General features: G+C 51.3%; 1 protein-coding gene and 1 long non-coding RNA gene across 6 annotated transcripts in view; one reads left to right on the top strand and one right to left on the bottom strand.

Moving 5' to 3' along the window:
• The window catches only part of SUGCT (succinyl-CoA:glutarate-CoA transferase), a 488,805-nt gene that overhangs the window by 152,464 nt on the left and 320,387 nt on the right, over window positions 1–15,954 (top strand). The window lies entirely within an intron of this gene.
• LOC130455379 (uncharacterized) lies at window positions 248–9,477 on the bottom strand. Its single transcript, XR_008913298.1, has 2 exons — window positions 9,289–9,477; window positions 248–586 (listed from the first exon to the last, which is right to left on the bottom strand). It is a non-coding gene; the product is annotated as an uncharacterized LOC130455379 (long non-coding RNA).

Raw genomic sequence — 15,954 nt, 5'->3', positions numbered from 1 at the left:
CCTTCCTCCCTCCCTCCCTCCCTCCCTTCCTCCCTTCCTTCCTTCCTCCCTTCCTTCCTTCCTTCCTCCCTCCCTCCCTCCCTCCCTCCCTCCCTCCCTCCCTTCCTCCCTTCCTTCCTTCCTCCCTTTCCTCCCTCCCTCCCTCCCTCCCTCTCTCCTTCCTCTCTTTTGCTACCAGAGATACAGTTGCTAGGCCATAGGACCTGCCTTCTAACACAAGTAGCGGGATGCAGTAACAGTCTCTGCCTGCTTTGTGTCACTGTTTACTGTGTTGTTCAGTGAAACTTCCCCGGAGTGAAGCCCTCCGGACAACCAGATGATGCAGCCCTTGGGGCACTTTCCAGCTTCTCGAGGAGACTGAGTCCATGACACCGTGACAGTCACAGGGTGGGTGGGAGGGGGCTCCAGGGACTGGCTTCATCGCCCCTTTCATGGGGCCGAGTCCAGAGATGGGCAGGACCTTCCTGAGGTCACACAGCTCCAAGCTCTGAAGGCAGGTCCAGGGTCCGGCTCTATGGCTCCTCGTCCTTGTAAGATCGACCAGGAAGCACTTATTGGACGTCTCCAACATGCTGTGGGAAGGTCCCTAAAAGAGAGTCCCAGGCACAAAGGCAGCTTTGAGCATTGTCTTTGTCTCGGGGAGCTGCCGCTCTGCAGGGAAAGAGCAGCCGCGTCTAGAAGCAGGAGGGCAGCCTAAACCGGTCCCGAGGCCGGCCAATGCAGCGGGCAGCGATGGGCAGGGGCAGCACGGACAGTGGCCATTCCTGAGGCCCTTGAAGGAGGCAAGGATGCCCAGGAGGACGGGGGTGGGGTGGGGGGGGGAGGCAGGGGGACAGCAGTGATGTGGCCCAAACACTAAGAATTCTGGTCCAATTGGACCAGAGACCGGGGAGGGAACGTGTGTATGGCAGCCCTGAGAAGAAAGCCTGGGGCCAGTTTGTGAGGGCGCAGGAGTTTGTACTGTAGCCTAGAGACCAGAGGGAGCCCTAGGAAGTAAAGTGAGTAAAAGAGGGACTCGGGCACGCGAGCAATCATTTATGAAGTGCCTCTCGGGCAAGGCTGGCAGAGGTGGCACGATGGATAGAGGGCCGGGCCGGAGTCAGGAAGACCCGCCTCCCTGAGTTCAGACCTGGCCTCAGGCCCTTCCTGGCTGGGGGACTCGGACACTTCGCTTAACCCCGTTTACCCCGCTTCCTCCTCTGCAGAATGAGCTGGAGCAGTCAGATACCGCCGAAAGCCACCTGAACAAGCGGACTCTTGGCAAACCACTGAACTTCCCGGCCTGCGTTTCCTCACTGTAAAGGGATTCTGACACTTACTTTACAGGGAGGGCTGTTGGGACAGCTAAAATGCCACCGGATTGCCGGCCCTTCCTCCTCTTACCCCTCTTCTTCCTCCTGCCCCTGCTTCTCTAGCAGCATGACGGCAGGCACACTAGCGGCTGTCGAGATAGGAGCAGCGATAGTCGGGATAGTTATGCTTTCTCCACGATAAGTCAAAAAAGGCTGCCTTTGGGAAGTCATTCAGGGCTTCTGTGGATCCCAGAGGAGGCTCAGCCCCACAACCCATCGTTGGGTCGCCGGGCTTCGCCCAGGGATGCTGTGTGCGAATTCGGTAGAGCTCCATCTCTGAGGAACTGCAGTCATGAGTGACCTGGGAAGGGGTGACCAGGCCCATGTGGCAACGCTGTTCTTCCTTTTCCTGGGGTGCAGGCTATAACGAGGGTAGCTAAGGGGCCCCCCAGTTCTATCACAATCGGAGGCAGTGCCTAACTTGGCTGCAGTCGCATCTAAGCAATGCTTTGGCTCCACTCAGAGTACTTGGGAAGAACAATGAGTGGGGAACCAGATCCTCAGCCCGGGCCTGGGCTCTCCCTCTGCAGGAGCCAGCATCCCCGGCATCCCAGGCAACCCCGGCATCCCAGGCATCCCTGGCAACCCTGGCATCCTCGGCAACCCCGGCATCCCAGTCAACCCCGGCATCCCAGGCAACCCCGGCATCCCCGGCATCCCAGGCAACCCTGGCATCCTCGGCAACCCCGGCATCCCAGTCAACCCCGGCATCCCAGGCAACCCCGGCATCCTCAGCAACCCCGGCATCCCAGGCAACCCCGGCATCCCCGGCATCCTCGGCAACCCCGGCATCCTCGGCATCCCAGGCATCCCCGGCATCCTAGGCAACCCCGGCATCCCCGGCATCCTCGGCAACCCTGGCATCCCCGGCATCCTAGGCATCCCAGGCATCCCCAGCATGGCATCCTGCCTCCCCCCACCCCCGCAGGAGGCCCCGCAGGCCTCCTCTCCACTCCTTTAATTCTCGAGTGATTTTTCCACCACGAGTGACAAGGTGGCCTCGAGAGCCCGTCTCTCAGGCTGCCTCAGGAGCCAGCAAGGCAACGGAGAGTTCTGCTGCGGACGTCTGGCCTCCGTGCCGGTGCCCTGTGTGGCATTTGAGAGACCTCTTTGGAAGCCAAGCCGGCCGGCCGTGCTAGAGATCAAGAGCGGCCGATCCGGCGAGCAGGGGAGGGAATCTCCTGGGCCTTGGGCTGCTTCTGCATTCGCTCAGAACGCCTGGATGATGGCTGGACCACATTGGAGGGACGAAGGTAGCCGCAGGCGGCTGTTTCCCTGGAGTTAGCCGGAAGGTATCAGGCTCTCGTCACAGAATTTGAATCCCGCCTCGGTCGAGATCTCGCCGCGGACAGATTTTATGAGAATTACTAGGAACGGCGACTCGACTTCGGAATGATCATCCTGTTGATGGCTTCCATTGATGTCGTGATTCTGATGCTGTGGAGTCCCCGGTGAAGGTCCAGCACGAGGCTCCACAGCCTGGAGGTCGGGCTTGCCTTCATGCCCTGTGACTGGAGCCTGAGGAGGTTCCGTGATTCGCCCAAGGCCGCTTGGCTAGCACCTGGAGGAGACGACCTGCCCACCGCCGTGGCATTGCCAGCCGTGGCTCTTCTCTGAAGGGGTCCCCGCCAGCTGTGCGTGGGGGGGGGGGAGGGGGCAGAGAACTCTGGAGAAAGCCAGAAAGGCAGGAGGCCGAGTGCAGGAGGGATGACATCGGAACAGCGAGCGGCCCTGAGCCCGGAATGGTAGAAGGAGTTAAAGGGAAGCCCAGACGGGGATGTTGATCTGAATGATTGAACTCGCAGGAGGTGATGAAATCACCAAGTGAGAGACAGCAGGAGAGGAAGAGAGGAAGACCCAGGACAGACCCTCAGGCTAGCGTTTCCCAGGGGAAGGACCGGGATGAAGGTCCAGCAAAAGAGAGAGCAGAAAACCTAGAGAGACTGTCCGAGAGAAGAGGGCGATCCACAGAGCCCAGCCGACCAGAGGTTCAAGGAGGAGGCTTGAGGAAAGGTCATTCAGTTGGTGAGAAGAGCGTCTGTGACTCCTCTGTGCAGCTCTCCCGACCAGTCATGTTGAGAGCTCAGCGCTGAGGGCCAGGCTTTGCCTTGGAGGCTGGTGGCTGTGCCTCCTTTTTTGCCAGGGGATGGTCTGACTCGGCCTCTTTTTTCTCCCTTTCTCTCCCCACAGTTCCTTTCTCCCCGTCTCCCATCTCCAGTCTGCCTCCAGGAATGAGTTTTGGTGACTTTGGAGTCAGAGGTGTTACATTCAAAGTCGGCCTCTGCCCCTCAATAGCAATGTAGCATCAGGCACTTTCCTCACCTCTTTGGTCCTCAGTTTTGTCATCTGTGATGTGAGGGATGGATGGGCCTCGATGACCTCCAAATGCTCTTCCAGCCCTGAATCAGCATCTCTCTGTCTCTCTCTCTTCCTCTACCCATCTCTCTGTCTGTCCGTGTCTCTTACACACACACACACGCACACACACGCACACACACACCCTTTTGCCTCCTTCCTCTCTTTCCCACTCTAGTCAGGCTACCTAATCTCTTCTCTTTGTTCCATTTGTAAGCCCCAAGTCAACCCTAGGCATGGTTGATGAGCCCAAGAGCAGCGCTCACTTGCAAGAAGCCTGGATAATGGAAAGAAAAGCCATGTGTTTCAAAGCGAAATTAGATACGTATACAGAGCCTGTGCCATCAACCAAGAAAACCTCAGAAGTGCCCAGAAGTCCCCTTCTGAGTTTCCACAAGAGTCTCCTCCAATTTCCGCAGCCCCCTCTCAAGCTTCTTTCCCTCAAGCACTCCCATTTGAGAGAAATTTAAGAAACAAATTATTTCATCTTCAATTTCATTGTGTTTCTGGTCTAATTGCGAGCATTGCAACCGTATGTTTTCTGCAGGTTTTCATTGCATCCATGCAGTGAGCTTTTCAGCTGAATTATGGGTTCAATAGCTTGTGAGAGACCAGCCTGGAAATCGAATGAACATTGTGAACACTTTCTGTGGGGAAATGCATTTGAGCTTCCCACTAGGAAAGGCCCAACTTTGCCCCGAGAGCCATTTCCTGCCATTGGAGGCCCTCGGCATCTGCTTGTAAGGACTGACCTGAGGAGTGGCTTAAGGGTGAGCTTTGTGGGCGCCCCAGGAAATGAGCGTCCTTGTGGGGAGCAGCTCATGTCCAGAATGAGCAAAAGTACCTCCAAAACATCTTCATTTTGCATATGTTTATTTGGCTAATAAGATCTTAGATTTGGAGCTAAAAGGGCGCTTTGAGGCCATGTTGTATGGTAGGCCATCTACAGTGGGCGCCTCTCCTTTTGTCCTTGATTCTCTAATTTTTCCGACCTCCTCGTTCAGTGCAAATGGCTCTCTATGCAGTGACCAGCAGTCTTTTAGTGACCAAATCTGAAGGCCTTGTCTCAGCCAGCCCTCATTCTCCTGGACCTCTGCAGTCTCTATATGTCGGTCCCTTTCTCCTCCTTGACATCCTCTTCTAGTTTCTGAGACAACCCATCTGTCCTGGTTCTCCTCCTACCTCTCCGACTGCTCTTTCTCAGTCTTTCTTGCTGGATCTTTATTCATGTAACACCTGCTAACTACAGGGGTTCTCCCAGGGCTCTATCTGTGGTCCTCTTCTCTTCTTTCTATCTTATTTGACATTTAGGTGGCACAGTAGATAGAGTACTGGGCTTGGAATCAGAAAGAGCTAAGTTCAAATCCTGCTGCCTTCCCTTCCTTCCCTCCCTTCCTCCCTCCCTTCCCTACTTTCTCCCTCCCTTCCCTCCTTCCCTCCTTCCTTCCCTCCCTCCCTTCCTTATTTCCTTCCTCCCTCCCTCCCTTATTTCCTTCCTTCCTTCCTTCCTTCCTTCCTTCCTTCCTTCCTTCCTTCCTTCCTTCCTTCCTTCCTTCCTTCCTTCCTTCCTTCCTTCCTTCCTTCCTTCCTTCCTTCCTTCCTTCCTTCCTTCCTTCCTTCCTTCCTTCCTTCCTTCCTTCCTTCCTTCCCTCCCTCCCTCCCTCCCTTCCTTCCTTCCTTCCTTCCTTCCTTCCCTCTTTCCTTCCTTCCTTCCTTCCTTCCTCCCTCCCTCCCTCCCCTCCCCTCCCCTCCTTCCCTTCCCTTTCCCTCCCCTCCCCTCCCTCCCTTCCCTTTCCCTCCCCTTCCCTCCCCTCCCTTCCCTTCCCTTCCCTTCCCTTCCCTTCCCTTCCCTTCCCTTCCCTTCCCTTCCCTTCCCTTCCCTTCCCTTCCCTTCCCTTCCCTTCCCTTCCCTTCCCTTCCCTTCCCTTCCCTTCCTTTCCCTTCCCTCCTTTCCCTTCCCCCCTCCCCCCTTTCTCCCTTCCTTCCTTCCCTTCCTCCTTTCTCTTCTTTTTCTGGTTGCTTTCCCTACGTCGAATGTTTCCCCTCTCTAGTCTACCCTCGATCCAACTTTCACACTGGTCTTCTTGAAGCGCAGATCTGACTCCCCCCCCAATCCATTCATGACACCCCCTGGCTTTCTGCCACCTCCAAGACCAAATAGCAGCTCTTCTCTCTGGTGTTCAAAGCCCCTCACCATCCGGCTTCTTCCTGCCTCCTCTTGTACCTTATTCCCCTGCTGGTATACTGGCCTCTTTGCTGTTCCTGCATCCTTCACCTCTGACTTTTCACTGCCTGCCTCATAAGCTGGGAGCTTTCTTTCTCTTCTCCTTTCCACCTTCTCTGCCTCTTGGTTTCTCCAGAGCCTTTGAAGCCCCAGTTTGAACCCTACCTCCTGTGGGAAGCCTTTCCAAGCCCCCTTGGGTGCCCGCACCTTCTCTGGCAGTCAGCCCCTTCCCCCGTCTGCATCTTCTTTGTCCGTAGTTGCTTGCATGGTGCCTGTCCCATTGGGCTGGAAGCTCCTGGAGGGAAGGGACTGGTTTTTGCCTTTGCTTTTATTCCCAGGAATGAGCCCAGTGCCTGGTCTGTGGAAGGTCTTGAGTAAAGGCTTCCTGGCCAACTGACCCATTCAGTTCAGCCCCTGATTTTACAGGGGAGGAAAGTGAAGTCTGGAGAGATTGTGACTTGCCCAAAGTCAGGCTGGTGATAGGTGATAATGGTGGGATTTGAATCCAAGACCTTCAAGTCTAAGCCCAGGGCTTTTCCCACTGTACCCCGCTCCCTCGGAGGAAGGAAACCGAAGGCAAGATGCCAGGTAGCCTTGTCTACATTTCCAGAACTAGTGAGCTTTCCTCTGATGGCACAGGGAGGCACCAGCCTTTGGGAGCAGGCTCGTCATCTGTCTGTCTTCCCGTTATCTCTTTGGCAGTGGCCCATCGGGTGAGCAAACCGGCCGGCCTTCTCAGTGGCCCGCAGAACTCTTTGGGCCTCAGCACTGAAGGTGGAGGTAGAGCTCCAGAAGCTCGAATCGGTGGCGGCAGCAGCCACGCAGGGCACCAGCGAGTTGGTAGAAGAAAAGTCGGTGATTTGTGCGAGGATTTAATTTGCACGGATTGATTGATGCCTGCACAGGAGGGAGAAGCTCTCCTGCTTTCTGGTTAATCACCTCTCATTTTGATGGTAATGAGCCCGAGTTAGGCAGTGAATTAATCCATCTCAGCCCCTGTACAGTGCTGAGAAGGAGCCATCTGCTGCAGGTCGGAGATGGAGAAGGGAGGTGTGTTTCTAGCAGGATGCCAGCCCCGGTCAGGTGGCGTAAATTAGCGAAATTCAGCTCACGACTGAACACAGGAGAAGTCGTTGCTGAAGCGTATGTGCATAGAGAGAGCCAACCTGGAGAAGTCGCAGTAAAGGGCTTGTTCAAACCCGAGCTCTGAAGCAGCCCAGTAAGCCTTAGTGAGGAAGACAGCCTGGTTTCTCTAGCCGGTCATTGTTTCAGTGCCGTGTGTGTGTGTGTGTGTGTGTGTGTGTGTGTGTGTGTGTGTGTGTGTGAGTGTGTGTGAGTGTGTGTGAGTGTGTGTGAGTGTGAGTGTGTGAGAGAGTGTATATGTGTGTGTGTGTGAGAGTGTATATATATGTGTGTGAGTGTGTGAGAGTGTATGAATGCGTGTGTGTATGTATATGCGTGTGTGTGTGTGTGTGTGCGCGTGTGAGTGTGAGGGGGAGCCACTTCCACCAATTAAGGCCCGAGTCTTTTCTGTCTACCTTAGCCGGTGCCTTTTGACAATTGCTGTGGCCAAAAGAACTCCATCCCCCAAATGACCTCCAGCACAAAGGAGAGCTCTTCTACCCAGGGGAGGGGGACGACGGATGGGCCCAAAGGAAGGGAAAGCCCTGATGGAGGCGGAAGCTGTGTGGGTGACACCCTGAGATCTGAGCTGTGGTAACCCACCAGGGCAGAGTTATGGACTCCCTCCCACGTCTCAGTCCCGTCTGCCCCTTCAGGGCCCGCCGCTTCCTTCTGCCCGCGGCTCCTCCATGAAGGTAGCTGATACTTGGCTTGTTTTCGCCTCTCACAAGGGTCTTTCTTCTGATCCTGATGCCGTCTGGTCCAGTTGTGGCTGCCTCCTTCGTCCCTGCATGCCGTTACTCTTCTGGGCGTGTCGGCACACTGACAAGTGCTTATCAGCCGCCGGGCATCACGCCAGCTTCTAGGGGCGGCCAGATAGCGATGGAGCCGTCTCTGGCCACAGGAGGCTCATAGTCTGTAGTCCCCAAACCCCCAGAAAGCTCGGGCCTTGCTGTGAGCGTCCGCTTGGGGGAAAGTCGGCCTCTTTATTCAGATTGCTTACAATGATTCCAGTTCTGAGTAGAGCTTTGATCTGATTTCGTCATGCCAGAATGTGATGAAAAACGATCACAGAGAAAACCTGCCTTTGGGTTACTAGCAGAAAGTTGTTCCATCGGATCGTTCTCATCCCTTGCTCTATCGCTCAGGCTTTTGTTAAGCATCCTTTACGTACCAGGTCCTGCCCTGGGAAATGCAAGGAATCGTCTCCAAGACCACGTAGCCGAGCTGGAAAGCCGAAGGATGCACACGCCTGTGTAAGCACTCGCACTCGCACTCGCACCCACACGTGTGTGTTTATGTCCCAAAAGGGAAAAATCAAAACTCCCCGCCCCTCGGTGCTGATGAGCCCGAGTCAGCGAACTGCCAGGAGAAACAAAGCCCAATTGGACTCACTTATAAAACCAGGGAATGGCCCATCGCCCAAGAATTTGCATTTAAAAATGAGGCAAAGTCGTCTATATAAGGGAAACCAGCCGTGCTCTATAGCGTTCTGCACAAACTTCCAGCTGTGGCCCTCCGCTGCTTTGATTGGTCGTGCTCAGCAAAGCCCCAGCCACGATGCTTCCTTCCCTCTCCTCAGCTCCTCCCAGTTGGCAAACGTGAACCATGAACAAGTCGTTTCTGCCATTGTTCCTGGGTGGTGCGCGCCAGCCTCCTCTTCTGTGATCACCTCGCCATCCCTATAACTGTACAGACTAAAGTGTTCCCCTCCAGCCTGCTCTCCCTTCAGGCTATTTGTCCCATTAGAAGAACGCCAGCTCTTCGAGGGCAGCCAAGTGGCATAGTAGGTAAGAGCACTGGGCCTGAGTTCAGGAAGACCTGGGTTCAAATCTGGACCGAGACACTTCCCAGCTCTGTGACTTGGGACAAATCACTTAATCGCTATTTGCCTTGATTTCCTCAGTTGTAAAGTGGGGGTAAAAATAGCACCTGCCTCCCAGAGTTGTGAGGGTTAAATGAGCTCAGAGCTGTGAAGTGCTTAGCCCAGTGCCTGCCCCGTAGTGGGTGCCGCACAAGCACATCCTCCTTGTGGCTGCCATCATTTGAAGCTTTCCTTGCTTCTGTGCTTTCATCCCCAGCCCTTGGTTGGCTCAGAGTAAATACTTAATAGGTGCTTCTCCTTTCGTCCCGCTGGACGTACACAAGGAGGTTGCACGTTGGCTGTAGCTAATGAGGGCGTCTCCGGGGCTCCCAGAGGGGCCCCCTCCTCACCCGCACCAAGACGCGTCTTACCATTGTCTTCTCATCTCCGCCTCAGGGCTGCGTGCTGTTGGCAGTTTAAAATTCCCTTCAATTTTTTTAGCTGAATGTCTGTGGTTAACGGAAAGAAGTTTCTTACTGCTTTTCAGCAGAGATTACGGAAATGATTCCCCATCAGCTGAAGCGCAAGAGATCCAGTTTCAAGGCCAAATGATGGATGTCTCCATGGAGACCAGTGGAATGCTGGGACGCTTCATACCTAGCTGAGGGAGTTGATGGCATCCATGAGCAGAGTCCGCCTGGCAGGCCCACTTCTGGGCCCAGAAACCCAGCTCCCAGCGTCACTGGAGGGAGGCATTTTGCTTTTAGATTTTCTTTCGCTATTTCCAATCACAGCCTCTGTTTTCCACGGCATGGAGCGGTTTGGTTCCTCCCCCACGTGGCCTGTTGGAGCGCTTGTCCCGCGGATGTTGACAGCCTTTTGCTGCCCGGAGCCCTTGGAGACACGCATGTGTGTCCAGCCATGATAAATGAGCTCCTCTTGAAAACGAATCAGTCGTGCCCTGAAAGGGTCCTCCTCGGAGATGCGAGTGACTGACGCCGGCCCCGAGAAGGCTCCGGGTTCGGAGGGTCCGTCCGTTCTCCCGGTGCGCGTCGGCTCCTTCTCAGAAGAGGAGAACCTCTGTCTGCCGGGGCCAGGCGATGGCTTTAGCAGCCACTATAAAGTGTGCTTCTGCAGAACCGACAAGCAGCCTCAGCTGATGGGATGCCTGCTTTCCCAGCCTGGGCTTTTAGGGGGTGGGGAGGGGAAGGAGAGCGGCGGGGCGGGGGGACCTGGCCCGTGACTTCACGGCTCGGGGAACTTTCTCACCTGGTGAAGTTCAGCTACTCATCTCTGACTGAAACCCTCAGAGATGTGGAAGAGACCCAGAAAGTCCTCCAGAGATGGCCGTGGTCAAGTGACTTGTTCACAGCCACACATCTAGCACAGGCCACTTTCTACCATGTGCAGTTCTGAGAACCCTCACCATCTGCCTCATTCTCCTTCTTGGCCACACATTAGGCTTGCAGATATTCCTAAAATGGGGTAACAGCGTTCTGGGGATATCATGTGGTCACGGAGAAAGAGAACGTAACATGGCTTGCACATAGAGTGCTGTGTGGCCTCTTATTGATTCTCCCGCCTCCCCTGATCTCTTCAGGCAGTTCTCCAAAGAAGGACCACTCAGTTATCTCAAGGTCTTTGGGTAGCCTTGTTGAGGGGGAAAGTCCATCCATCGAGATCATAATCCCAGCCTCACCTAAAGCACTTCTGCTTATACCAAGAAGCCCTTTAGAAGAACACGTGTAGATCGTGAATCCACTTACTGAGCAACGGGCAAAAGAAAACTGGCACAGGTCCTCCCCTATTAAGCAGGTGCCCGAATGATGGCACACTCTCCCCAGGGCTCTCAGCGTAAGAGGGAACAGGCACATCTTTGTGGCAAAGCTTTGCAATTCCAAAATTCCCAAGATCTTGCTCTACCTCACTTTTCCCTCAAGCTATTTCTTACTCATGGGTTTCCCCAGTTTTGAAAGAATAACAATTCTTTCTCAGTCCTTTTAAACTATTGGTAGGTTCGCATACAAAGCACCATCATACATCTCTCACAAGGCGGTTTATGTCTTTATTTTTATATCACTTTATTTTCTGTCTAAACTCACTTAAAACCTTTCCAGAAGCTGATTCTTCATACACATTTTTATTAAAACAAGTTCTTTTCTTACTCTTTTCAGTTTATCTGTAATAGGAGCAACATTTGGTTGATTCAAATACTTTTATTTTCACAGATGGAAGATTTTGGGTGGGGTTTTTTTTTGTCCTTTTCACCACCAAACTGCATCTGGATGGAGGGAGAGTTCCCCACATCAGCAGTAAAATAGCCTTCTACATTCAATACACTATGAACTTGTAAAATATTGACCAAAATGCTATTAGCTCCTTTGACCTAAAGGCTTCTACTCTTGATTCCTGTTGATCTTGTAGGTCCTGCTTCACTTTTCCAGGGATGCCATCATTTGGCTACTGTAAAGATGAATTTAGAGTTGTGACTTTAAATCTAGATTTAAATGGTTGCCAAATAAAATTCCCAAGTCAGTCTGGAAATTTATGGTAATTTAATTAATATAGAGGGAAGGAATTTAAGGAGAAGAGAGAGGGAAAGGAAAAAGAGTTAATTTAAACTGCTCTGGCTCAGGCTGAACCAGGCAGGAGTTAAAGGCCTTCGCCAAAGGGGCCTCCCTGAGCCCAAGGGAAAAGGAAATCAGTCTTATCACACACCACGAGACCATCTCAAGGAAGCTGTCTGAGTGAGCTCCTCTAGGCTGAGTTCCAGGATCGAACTGGCACCCAGGTTGCTCACAGGAAGTGATCAGCCAAATCCAACTTTCTGGGGGAAAGAGTTTTTGAGAGACAAAAAAAATCCCAAATATATAGACCTTTCACCCTTGTGTCTCCACCTCTAAATTTTCATATCTACCAATCACATCAAAGGCTTTCTCCAGGACTGCCCATACATTTAGTTCTCACCTTCTTTGATTAGTTTATATCTTTTGAGATACTTCACACTTCTTTGTTAAGTTCACCTTTTGTTAGTTACTTGATCTTTTTGTGATTAATTTAACCTTTATAGTTACTTAACACCTTTTTGTATGAAGGTCTAAAAATAGACTTAGCTTAAAGTTCTAGCTTCACTATAAGGTGAGAACTAAGTACCTTCATTGTTCAATTAGGAGATTACAACTTTATCTTCCCCTAAAGTATGTCTAAGTAGGGTGGAGTAATGTGAAGTACTACAAGACATTCCTGATTCTGTTAAAGAGAGTGTCTTCATTGTTACAACCAGGAGATAGCTAAAGCAAATCTTCTAAAGTACAGTCTAAATAGGGTGGAGTAGTTTTAAAATTCACACTTCCCTCTACCTCTTCCCTCTTCAGTCCATCCTTCACCCAGCTGCCCAAGTGATTTTCCTGGAGCAGAGTCCTGACCACGTTGCTCCTTTGCTGGATAAACTCCGGGGGCTCATTATTAGTTATGTGAACAGTTATTTAATTCCTCTTTTTTGACATTAAAGCCTTCATAATCTGGATCCACTTAACTTTTTAAAAGCCTTTTGACACCCTTTTGGGTCCAGTCAAACTAGCCTTCTTGACATTCTTCACACCCACCCTTCCATTTCCTTTCCATTTGCATCCCCCACCCCCTGCAAATTCCCAGCATGCATCCCTTCCCCACCTCCACCTCTTAGAACCTCTAGTTCACTTAACAGCTCTGCTCAAACAGCACTTCCTCCATGAAGCCTGCCCTGGTCCCACACTTACTATGACCTCCCCAAATTGTCTTGCATTTATTTTGGTCTTCTCCATAGAGCTGAGGCACCTCAAAAGCAAGAACAGTTCTGCTCTTGCCTTTGTATCGCACATTGTAAGTATTTAGCAGATATTTACTGGATGACTGATAAGCCTCATGGGGAGACTTGGCTTTTATTTACATTCAGGTTTACCTTTTGGGATTGGTTTTCTGATGTGCCAAATCTCCTCCCAGCTTCATCATTTCTAACCATGAAAATGTGGCAAGAGAGTGCCTGGGAGCATGCGCCTGGGGCCTCCCCCTCCCAGAGACCTCCTCCCTGTCATGGCGATATTCGCTGGCTCTCCGTTTGGGTCCTGTTGTTCAATTGATTCCACGTTGACCAAGTACGCCAGGCCTGAGTGCAAAGAGGCTGTGGCCAAGGAAGAACACGAGGTCAGGCTGCTGCAGTGATGTAGGCTGTAAGACTCAGCCTGAAGGGCCCTCCTGCCCTTCTCCCAGTTACCGTGTCACCTCTACTTGTCTCCCTTCCCTTTCTTTAGTTAGGAAGCCATCATCCATCTGCACAGGAGTGGGGAAGGGGCTATTCTCTCTCTTGATCCTCAGATCAATCCCATGGGGTAGGAGCTGCTTATCATCCCTATTTTACAGTTGAGGAAATAGAGATAAACAGAGACCAAATGCCTTATCCAGGGTCACCAAACGAATGAATGTATGAAGCTGGATTTGAATGAGGTCTTTTGAGTTTCCACTGCATCACCAGCTGCCATAAAACTAGAAGCTAAATAGCCAAATCTCATCAAATCCCTGCCCTGAGTTACTGCCATCCTCTACCTTCTCCATTTCTCCTTTCATGATACTGAACAGTCCTATGAAATGGTGCTAATTTGGGGTCCATTCATAGACTATTGAGCTGCCTAATCTCCACGAGGCCCTCTCAGCTAACACTTTCCTTCTTCCCTTATGGACTCTCTCCCCTATTTCATTTTTTCGAGCTCTCCTCATACCTTGTGCTCTCCCTCTAAGCAGAAAGTCTTGCCTTTCATTTTCATCAGACACTAAAATGAGAAAATGGAGACCACATAGCACACAGAGTATCTGCTGGAAAATATGTGTGAGAGTCTCCTTCCTTGGACATTTCAAATCTCCCCTTTATCCTCACCTCCTTTTGTCCATCTTTGTTTCAGCCTCTGAAAATATAAAAAACAAAACCATGGATTTCCTCCTTGCTGAGGTTCAGCCCTTGACCTCCATTCTTGATTCTGCCCCCCCCCCTTTTATTCTGTCTGCATCTGTACCAGGCCTTTCCCAACTCTCCAGCCATCCAGTGAGTCCGATGCTGGTTGAATGGCTGATCCAAGGAAGGAGACATGCAGCGAGGTGTCCCAGGGTGCTGTGCTGTTGGAAATGGTGTTCATCAGAGACACCCATATCCAATTTACAGGCATCACAAGGTGATGAGAGCTTGAGAGATTCAGGAGCCAAACAGGCCAGGAGTAGAACGCTGGGCTAATTCTAGAGAGCTGGTGGGCAGAATTTAAGAAATACAATTCAGAAGGGGTACCTATAAAGTATGTGCTCAGCCCTCCAAAGCATCACCTTCCCATGCTGAGGATGAAGGATGCGTGGTCAGCCAGAGGGTTGTCTAGACAAGAAAGCAAAATGGCATGGTGGGCTGCTTTTTAGAGCAGGGTAGTTTGAGTCTGCAGTGTGACAGGGCTGCCCAAGCTAAGGGCATCTTAGCTCACCAAGAGTAGTGAAGCTTGCAGGAATAAGGCGGTCATGTGTCCAGGCTCTGCCCTCATCAGAGCACACCTGGACCACTGCGTTTGATTCTAGCTGTTCCATTTTATTGAGGACTGTGAGATACTGTAGAGTATCCACATGAAAGCACCCAACTGCTGAAGAGCCTTGAGCTTATGCCATAGGACAGTTTGTCAAAGAAACTGGAGAGGTCGAGCCTGGGAAAGAAGAGACTCGGGGGAGGCGTGATGGATGTCCTTGAGTATCTGAAGGAGCAGTGAAGTGTTGGGTGGACTGAGACTTGTCTCATTGGGCCCCAGAGGCCAGAACTAAGAAGAATGGCAGGCCCATTAGGAGAAAATCATAGAGAAGACTTCGACTTGGCACAAAGAACACATTAATAATCAGGAGGTGAAATGGGCTGCTTTGAGAGGTAATGAATGGCCACGTGTCAAGCATGTAGTTGAAGGATTTTTTTTTCAGTTCTAACTTTGACTAGGTGAAAACTGAGATCTCTTTCAGGTTTGCTGTGATTCTGACTTTTTGTGATCTAGTTCAACCCTCACATCTTATAGATAAGAAAAAGGAGCATTGGGACTTGCCCAGGTTCACACAGAGTGGAATGATTTGAACCTAGCTCTTCTGCCTGTAAGCTTAGACCTCTTTACATTGGTACACATTAATTGCCCAGTCCTTTGTCAATGATCACAGCATCTCCTTCCAAGAATACAAAAGCTATCCCTTTGATATTGTTTTCCTAGATGGGGGTGGGGTGGGGTACAGAATTGAAATTGAATTGAAATTCACCAGCCTTTATTTTCAGCCCCTTTTTGAGCATTGGGTAACAAAAATGGCTGTTCTATAGTCTTGAACCACCTCCCCATTGTCCATGATTTCTAAAGATCACCAGTATAGCAATAACATGAAATCCTCTCAGTAGGTCCTTGGGATGTTGTCTGTCTGGGCTCAGGCAGAACTTTGTTTGTTTGTGTTTCCTTCCTTCCTTCCTTCCTTCCTTCCAGAAAGCTATATGAATAAGGAAAGCTAGGTCATATTTCTATTTATCAGTTCCTTCGCCGATGGACACGCACACTATTCTCCAAACAGTATTTCTGTTGCTCTCTGCAGTCTTCTCTTGGTTCTGCTTGTTTCACTCTTCATAATTTCACCTAGGGCTCGCCACGCTTTTTTTCTTCTTAAGTTAATTTGCTCATCCTTTCTTAAGGTGCAGTGAGATTGCATCCCAAACACAGGCCAAATTATGCAGCCTTTCCTCGTTTGATGGAGACCCTTCAGTTTCCCGTTCTTTGCCACCACAACGAGAACATAAAGGGGTTTGTCCTTTTCCCTGGATTTTTTTCTCATGAAAATTGCTGCTTGTCTTGGGTTGAGATGAAGTCAAAACTTGGTTGGTAAACATTCCCTCCCTGAGGTTTGACCCCAGAATTTCCCAAATGAGCCTCATGTGAAGCAGAATTGTGACGGGCGGCCGATTTAGTCTTCACAGTGCCCTTCTCCTTTGCAGCATCCTTGCTTCCCTTTCAATACCACCCACCCCACCTTGGCTACTCAGTGTTTTCCCATTGCTTGGACTTCTTCCACTAAGG

Source organism: Monodelphis domestica, chromosome 7, assembly GCF_027887165.1.
Source record: "Monodelphis domestica isolate mMonDom1 chromosome 7, mMonDom1.pri, whole genome shotgun sequence".
Classification (NCBI taxonomy): Eukaryota; Metazoa; Chordata; class Mammalia; order Didelphimorphia; family Didelphidae; genus Monodelphis; species Monodelphis domestica.
The sequence above is the reverse complement of the archived record's forward strand: the minus strand, read 5'-3'. Positions and strand labels throughout refer to the sequence as shown.